This window comes from Sphaerodactylus townsendi, linkage group LG01, assembly GCF_021028975.2.
Source record: "Sphaerodactylus townsendi isolate TG3544 linkage group LG01, MPM_Stown_v2.3, whole genome shotgun sequence".
Classification (NCBI taxonomy): Eukaryota; Metazoa; Chordata; class Lepidosauria; order Squamata; family Sphaerodactylidae; genus Sphaerodactylus; species Sphaerodactylus townsendi.
Genome location: NC_059425.1, coordinates 24484359 through 24493196, shown reverse-complemented (window position 1 = coordinate 24493196; position 8838 = coordinate 24484359).

Sequence of the window (8838 nt, the reverse complement as noted above, 5' to 3'; positions counted from 1 at the left end):
CCCATGACTGCATATTCCTTCCAGGAAAATGGGTGGGGGAAGCAACTGGACCTATTGGTATAGGGGAAAGCGGACCCTGGCATGTTGTTCCTGGCTCTTTCCCAACAAGTTACCTAAAGATGACTGGAGGTTGCTTCAGCCCTTTGCTCTAATTTGAGGTGGGGGAGATGAGGGCTGTTTACCAGCCACATTGTAAGGAATGGGGATATGGCAGGAAGCAGCACAAAACCTAGGACTCTTTCCCTTTTGTCTTTCTCTATAGATACCGGAGGAGGAGGAAGAAGCATTCATCTTCTCCCCCACCCCCAACAACCGATTCTGTCTCTCGTTTTAGCTAAAGGGGTAAGATGGGGTTGCTCAACAATTATTCTCCCACCCGACAAGCTGCTCTAGTTAATCAGTGTAAAGACACGCACTGAGTGGTCTGCCCTTGACACATTCCCACCCTTCCGCTCCGGCACTGTCCTTCTTACATCTGAGGATGAAGAACGTTAAGAGTTAATCATTCATGACTTTGACCACCTGCTTCCTGCCAGCCTTGGCAGACTGGACTCCTTCTCCCTGCATGCCCCAAGAGGAACCCCCAAGGCGCTGAGTTTACATTTGCAGGGCAATCCTCCTCCGCCGCCATCCCTTGTCCAATGGCTGTTGTTACTTCCAGGTTTCTCCCCTAGGCATCTGCCCCACCCTTGTACCAGGAGACACAACACACTGCTTGACTGGGGGTGGGGTGGGGAGACTGTTTGGGATGTAGCAGAAGATCAAAACAACAAAGATGGTTTCTGGCTGTTGTGGGTTTTCCGGGCTGTGTGGCTGTGGCCTGGTGGTTTTTGCTCCTAACGTTTCACCTGCAAGAAATGTTTCTCTCTGAGTCCCAATGCAGAAATGCAGAAACACATCTCGCTGTGACATACCTCTGAAGATGCCAGCCACAGATGCAGGGGAAATGTTAGGAGCAAAAAGTACAAGACCGTGGCCACACAGCCTGGAAAACTCACAACAGCCAGTTGAGTCCAGCCATGAAAGCCTTCGACAATACAAAGATTATTTCATTTGAGGTGGGTGGCCAGCGGGGCTTATTGACTTGAGGAGGTTCCACCCTAGCAATGATTAAAGAAAAGCGCCCCTGAACACATGCAAACTGCCATCACTACCACACTTCTAGGCTGGTGCTCAGAGTCAGGTTGGAGACCCACAAACTTGCCAGCAAAACCTTTCAGCATGGCCCCTACTTCCTAATTGGGGAGTGGCAGGGGAGAGGGGAGGCACCCCAAGGAAAAGTATCAAGAGAGGGCTGCATTCCAGTTGCTGGAACAGCAGTGGTAGCTGGGCGGGGTTTGCTGCAAGTAGAGATTGTAAAGGCCAGGCCAGACATTTCCCAGGGTGGCCCTTGTTTCAGCTGTCGTGCCCTGGACTGTTCAGTAACAAGACTCTGTATTCCGTTGATTTCTTAACTATGAAACAACATCATGACTAAGCATGTAGACTTCTATTGCCAGCACTAAACATAACCAGTAATACGACCTCCATTATACCACAAGTCACCCCCCACGTCACATTACACCACCCCTGACTACCAGTTCTCAAAGGGGGGGATGGCACCCTGTTAGTCGCACAGTCCAGAGATGAAGACGTCTCCCCCCAGGGTCAAAACAACCTACATTCCACACTAGTACTGACAGAGCTACAACAGCAGGTATCTAGAGTTTGAAAAAGAAGAGTTTGGATTTATATCCCCCTCTTTCTCTCCTGTAAAGAGACTCAAAGGGGCTTACAATCTCCCTTCCCTTCCCCCCCCCCCCACAACAAACACCCTGTGAGGTGAGAGAACTCTGAAGAACTGTGACTTGCCCAAGGTCACCCAGCTGGCATGTGTTGGAATGCACAAGCTAATCTGGTTCCACAGCAAAGCGGGGATTCAAACCCAGTTCTCCAGATTAGACAGCACCTGCTCTTAACCACTACGCCACACTGGCTCTAATGAGCTGATAAGGCATTGCCAGAGAAGCAAAGAGGAAAAACACAAGCACAGTAGGGAGGGAGAATGAGAACAGAAAGGTTCCCCCATCCCAGACAGGAGACATGGCAGGATCAAACAGGGGCTGATCATGAATGACACCAACTTTGCACAAGGCAGTTCCTAGTGTTGCAAACTTCTATGTGGGGCCTGGAGACCTCCTGGGCTCCCTCCCCCCTCCCCTCCCCCCAGCAAATAGGATATTCAATGAGAAGGCAAGATAAGAGTCACTGGAAAAGACAATCATGCTACAAAGAGGCAGCAGAAAAAGAAAACCCAACATGAGATGGATTGGCTCAATTAAGGAAGCCGCGGCCCTCCGCCTGCAACACCAAAGCAAGGCTGTTAATGATAGGACATTTTGGAATTGAAGAAAACTTGTTGGGTACAGGTTTTCTTCATTTTCACTTTAGTGTGTACCTTCCCCTTTTGCTTAGCATGGAGGACATTTTGGAAGGCATTAATTCTTACGGTCACCATGAGTTAGAAGGGATGTGGCAGCACTTAACACAGAGAAGATGGTCAAATATAAGTTATGTCAATGTACATACAATTCATTTGATATTTACCGTATTTTATTACAAGTTTGTTACGGAACTTAAGTCCTGACCTGTCAGGGAAAAGGTAGATCGGTAACATTCCACGTGAATAAAATAAATCTGTTTAAAAGTCACATCTTCTGGTTTGGAATCCCTTCCTGTGAGGGAGTTGGCTGTGATTACTCACAGTGCAATCCTAAGAACAGTTTCCTGAGAGTGAGCCCCATTGAATAAACTTGAGTAGGATGCTGAGTGGACCTGGTTAAGATAGTACTGTTAGCGCTGACGCAAAGGCACTCCGTGCATGTCCAGAGCACTCTTTTGCATTCATTTCACTTTTCCTGGGGCTCTCCTGTCATTAAAAGGCAAATGCTTGTTTTTGCCTGCACTTCTAGTTTTTTCTCTCCTGGGGAGGGCTAGGCTCACACAGGAGGGGGGGGAGAGGGCTGAAGAGGTGTAACTTTGGACTGCATAGGAATGTGTTGAGAGCCAGCAAAACCAAAGCTGGGGTAAGCAAGGTCCTTTTTTGTTTAGGTGCAAACTTCCGTCATCACGGTTCACGGGTCAGCGCTCAGCTCTTCCGTGCCTTGCCCCAAAGGCACAGCCAGGACATCTCCTCTTCCTGTAAGCTTGCCTAATGAGTTCTGCTAATGGCATTTGGTGGAGGGGAGGGGAAAGGCACTGTTGCAGAGCCACTCACGGCATCTGTGCGAGAGGGAGATGCTCCTCCCCAGGCAGTGCTGGCACAGCTAGCAACCTCCAGAGTTACCTGCCTGTCCCGATCAGACATCGTGACTCTGCAGCTGTGGTTCAGCCCTCTCTCTTTGCATCGAAGGGGCACAGATGCAATGCTAAACGGCAGCTGCAGCCATTTCCACTTCTCAGACATGCCAGCCAGTGTGGTGTAGGCAGTTACCGTGACTGAAGAGACCTGGTTGAATCCCCAGTAGGCCACAGCGGCTCGCTGGGTGACGCCTTCTCAGCCTAGCCCCCACTTCGGCTGTTGCTGTGAGGATACAATGGAGTAAAGTAAAGCTTTCCCTTCAGTTGTGTCCAACCCTGAGGTACCACTGCAAGCAGTGATTTTATAGGCAATCTGCTTTTGTGGGGTACTTTGCCATTGCTTTCCCCGGCTATTCTTTACCCCCTAGCTATGAGCTAGGTCAGGGGTAGGGAACCTGCAGCTCTCCAGATGTTCAGGAACTACAATTCCCATCAGCCCCTACCAGCATGGCCAATTGGCCATGCTGACAGAGGCTGATGGGAATTGTAGTTCCTGAACATCTGGAGAGCCGCAGGTTCCCTACCCCTGAGCTAGGTACTCATTTACCGACCAAGAAATGGATGGATGGATGGGTGAGCTGACCATGAGCCAGCTGCCAGGATATCTGACCCCCAGGGGGCTCGAACTCCTGACCGTGTGAGTGGCAGTGCAAGCACTTAACCACTATTCCACGCAGCTCCTTAAAATGGAGTAGAGAACAACATAAGCTGCTTTGAGTCCTCATTGGGAAGACAGGCAGGCAGGCAGGCAGGCAGGCAGGCAGGCAGGCAGGCAGGCAGGCAGGCAGGCAGGCAGGCAGGCAGGCAGGCAGGCAGATGGATAGATAGATGGATAGATGGATAGATGGATAGATGGATAGATAGATAGATAGATAGATAGATAGATAGATAGATAGATAGATAGATAGATAGATAGATAGATAGATAGATAGATAGATAGATAGATAGATAGATAGATAGATAGATAGATAGATAGATAGATAGATAGATAGATAGATAGATAGATAGATGAGACATTTGCTTTCAAATGTCTTCTTCCTAGAGAAGGATAAAATATGTGGAGGGTTTGAACAGAAGTCCTCCAAATGCCACAAAAGTGGCTTGTCTACAGCCACAGTGTGCACCTCACATGACATAAAAAGATGCATGTCAGTTTCAAATAGGGTAGCTGGGCCAACCGGGAAGACATCTCTTATGGTGTGTAAGGAATAACCTTAAGTGGGCATAACATGTTTGATGGAGGAGAAGTGTAACAAAATTACCAGCGAAATGGGTGGATTCTGCCCATTTGCTCTGGCTACAGAACTTACAGAAAGGGGTTTTTCTTCAGTTCCGACAGCACTCCTGCGGATTTTTGACCCTTCTTGGCTCACTTACAAGGGTTAACTGGAGAGATTTGATTTTCTGGGATAGACCTGTCCCTGTTTGTGACGCACCGTGGGGCAATGTGAGTGGACAGTCCTGCCTCATACTAGAGACTTGGTCTAAAGAGCCCTTTTGTGCCTTAGGACCCTCTGGGCCTATTATCTGTTTACTTCAAACATTTCTAGACCGTTTCTCAGCCAAAGTTATCAAAGAGGTTCACTAGGAATGCCAGCCTCCAGGTGGGGTTGGCAGATCCTCTGGAATGACAGCTTATTGCCCTACCACAGAGACAGAGGCGTATCGGGGGAGAAATGGGGCCTGGAGACATTCCCTTCTTCGGGCGCCCCCCCCCCCACACACACACACCGTGGCTCGTGGTGCTGATCCCCGCCCCCGCTGGCCTGCACATGGGTGACCCCATGCCCCTATAGGCCATTCGCCTCTTCACAGAGACTAGTACCACTGGAGAAAATGAGTACTTTGGAGAGTGGGCACTGTACCCCACTGTGATCCCTTTCCTCCCCAAACTCCACCCTAAATCTCCAGGAGTTTCCCAGCCTGCACCTGTTCCACTGTTTTCCCACAGATCAACCAAACAGAGGTCCATAACAATGGATACATGCCTGACCATGTTCAGCGCCACCTGTATCTTACAAAGGAATTAGAAGGAATTGACAGGAAGAACTGAGACAGCAGGTAAAAAGGACAGCAGAAATCTATAACAGTATAGTATAGGACATTCTATACTGTAGTATTGGGCATTCTAAAGGAGTTTGCCTTTGCTGAAAGGGACTGTGGACTCTGGGAAGGGAAGGAACCTTGTCCTAAGCCCACAGGAAGAAAACGTAAAATGGCCTACAGTGCACTCTAGAACAGAGTCAATGAAGTCAATGAGTTTAGACTGGAGTAACTCTGTTCTGGATTGCATAGCTAAAGCAGTTGTATTGAGTCCGCAGATTGTGGAGAGCCACACTTGCAACTGCTGTTAACCAAAAGAGCCACAAAATTCCTGCACACCCTGCGTGCCACCCCAATCATGCACAATTAACTGTTATATAACCTGGTAAATTAGCAAAGTTTCTCTGAGCAACAAAGGCTGTCTTTCATCACTCCTGAGAGTTTTGTTTTATGCGCCGGCAGTCAGCAGAGGCATGCCCCATTCCACCACTTCATCTGTTGGCCTGTCCTCAAACTAAGACCCCATGCATCTCCACTTTTAAGTCACAGCTGATTTAAGGTGCCCTGGAGGGTTCTCAAGAAAAGAAATGTTCAGAGGTGGTTTGCCATTGTCTACTGCTGTGTCATGTCTCTGGTATTCCTTGGAGATGTTCCATCCAAGTATTTGCCAGGACTGAGGCTAAGAGTGTTGTGACTGGCCCAGTGGTGGGATCCAAAATTTTTAGTAACAGGTTCCCTCGCCAGCCCACCCTCAGCAAAGGGGGGCAGAGGCGTTCCTAGGCAAACCTGAGCCCTGGGCAAAACCTGAGTTGGATCCCCCCCCCCCCCCATGGGCAGCCACCCTACCACGACCCCCCCAAAAAATTTTTTGCACCAGGTCATTTCTAAATCATCATCACATTATAGAAAATGCCCCAACTCACAAATCTGAACACAGCGATGGTGAAACACACAGGTTCTTTGATAGAGACTGGTGAGATAAAAGGTACGAAAGGCTGAGAATCAATGAATTGCAGTACCTGAAAGGGATTAACCCAGTTCAGGGAGTTACATTATTAGTCGCAATTGCTATATGGAACCTTCACGTTCAAAGGCAGTATGCCTCTCGGGGAGGCGAGGGCGTGGAGATGGAAAAGCGGACCCAATTAGTAACCCCCTCTTGGCACACACAAATAATTAGTTACCCACTCTCGGGAACTGGTGAGAACCTGCTGGATCCCACCTCTGGACTGGCCCGAGGTCACCTAGCACGTTTCCATGGCAGAAGGGGGATTCGAACATGAGGTTCCCAGACCCTAGTCTTGTTAGAACCTGTAAAAAAGACATGCGTAGATGAGCAAAATCTACATGACAGATGTGTCCACCCCTAGACAGGTGCCGTGTGCATAATCAGTGTCGAGTGCAACATTAGTAACGTCTGTATAACTGATAAGACCTGTGCACCTGATTGGGACCTTTATTGTATATAGTTGGCACAGAGAACACAGAGGAGTGTGCCTGCAAACACCTGTTGTCTGGCGAAGCACTTTGGTAGTTAGAGCAATAAATAGAACTTCTGCACCGTTGACTGTGTGTCTGTCAGTTGTTTCTGCATTGCATTCTACAAGGTAATCTACTCTGAGTAACCACTGCTTCAGCAAGTCTGACAGTTTAACCACTACTGGCTGTCTGCTTCTCCACTATCTTGCTATTCATTCCTTTCATTTATATCCTGGCTTTCTCCACAATGGGAACTCAAAGCAGGTCACATCATTCTCCTCTCACCCAGTTTGTTTTCACAACAACCCTGTGAGGTAAGTTAGGCCAAAAATGTGTGACAGGCCCCGTGTCATCCAAGGAGCTTCCATGGCGGAGCAGGGATTCAAGTCTCCCGGAAACTAGTCTGACACTCCATCCCCAGCACATTATGCTGACTCTCAAGCTATAACTGCCATGGCCAAATTGTGTTGAGTTTTAAAAATAAAGTTTTATATTGGGCCCACAGTAAGAAATTGCCCTCTTTTCTTGGAACGTGAAGCAGGGAACGATGCTCAGAAAAGCACAGGTGGCATGTCAAAGAGAGCCATAGTGTGTCAGGAACCTAGAGCAAATCTTGACCTGTGATGCACCAAGGTCAAAGGCCAGTAAAGGTGAAGGCACTACTATACTGTTTAAGTAGTGCCAGGTGGAAAGAACCATGACCCCCAGCCATCGAATGCTTGATCTCTCAAATCTTCCCTCTGAAATAGGCTTTCTCACCCTGCCTGATAACAGTCTAGCTCTCACAAGCATCTCAGACTTTTCCCTGTATGCTTTCAGAATTATCAGCAACCAGCAATTTTGACTGGTACATGCCCACCAATACCCAGTTAGTTTGAACTAGCAATATTCTGTATCTCGCAGCTTCTGAGTGAATGAGACGCATGTGTGCAAGTCAAAGACGTAGGTAAGGGGTAGTTCTTGGGTTAAAAAAAAACCCATTACATGTCCGAAGCTCCGCTCTCATTTGTGGGTTTTTTTAATTGTTAGTGCTTTTTCGGTTTTTGGCCTGCAGGGGTCACAGATTTTAGGCTAACAGCACCAAAATTTCAGGGATTTGTTGGGGTACTCTGATGATATCACCCAGGTTTGGTGAGGTTTGGTTTAGGGGGTCCAAAGTTATGGACTCCCAAAAGGGGTGCCCCATCCCCCATTGTTTTCAATGGGAGATAATAGAAGATGGGGCTATACCTTTGAGGGTCCATAACTTTGGACCCCCCTGAACCAAACTTCACCAAACCTGGATGGTATCATCAGGAGAGTCTCCTAAAGATACCCTGAAAGTTTGGTGCTGCTAGCTTAACAATTGCACTCCTGACAGAAGGCACTCCCCCCCAAAAAAAATTTTTCCCAGATTTTCCTTTTAAATCCCCCCTTTAGTATGGATTTAAAGGGAGAACCTGAGGTCCCCAGTTTAAACATTGAAAGTGATACTGTTTCAGGGTGGTGGAGAATCCACCCCAAAACAGCATCACTTTCATTGTTGTTCTAACTGGGGACCCCAGATTTTCCCTTTAAGGTGGATTTAAAAGGAGAATCTGGGCTCCCTAGTTTAAACACCATTGAAAGTGATGCTGTTTGGGTGTGGATTCCAGCATCACAGTGGCCACCCATGGGGTGTGTGTACAAAACTTAGATTTTGCACTGGGCTCCATTTTCCCTAGCTACGCCTTTGCCTGGAGGGGAAGGCGGGGCAGGGGAGTCTGCCATTCCTGGCCTCGAAGAGCTGCTTTTATGAGCACTGAGGCTAGGGGCGGGGCTTGGGGAGGCAGGGCCACACCCCCAGGGGCAGGTGGGGGCGTACCCCCACCCCAAACCCCCTCCCATAAAAAATCTATACCTACGTCACTGGTGCAAGTACTACAGCAACAACAACAACGCCACAGCATTTATCTCCCAGTTCTTTACATATTACATTAGTGTAGCAGCAGCTGCTGC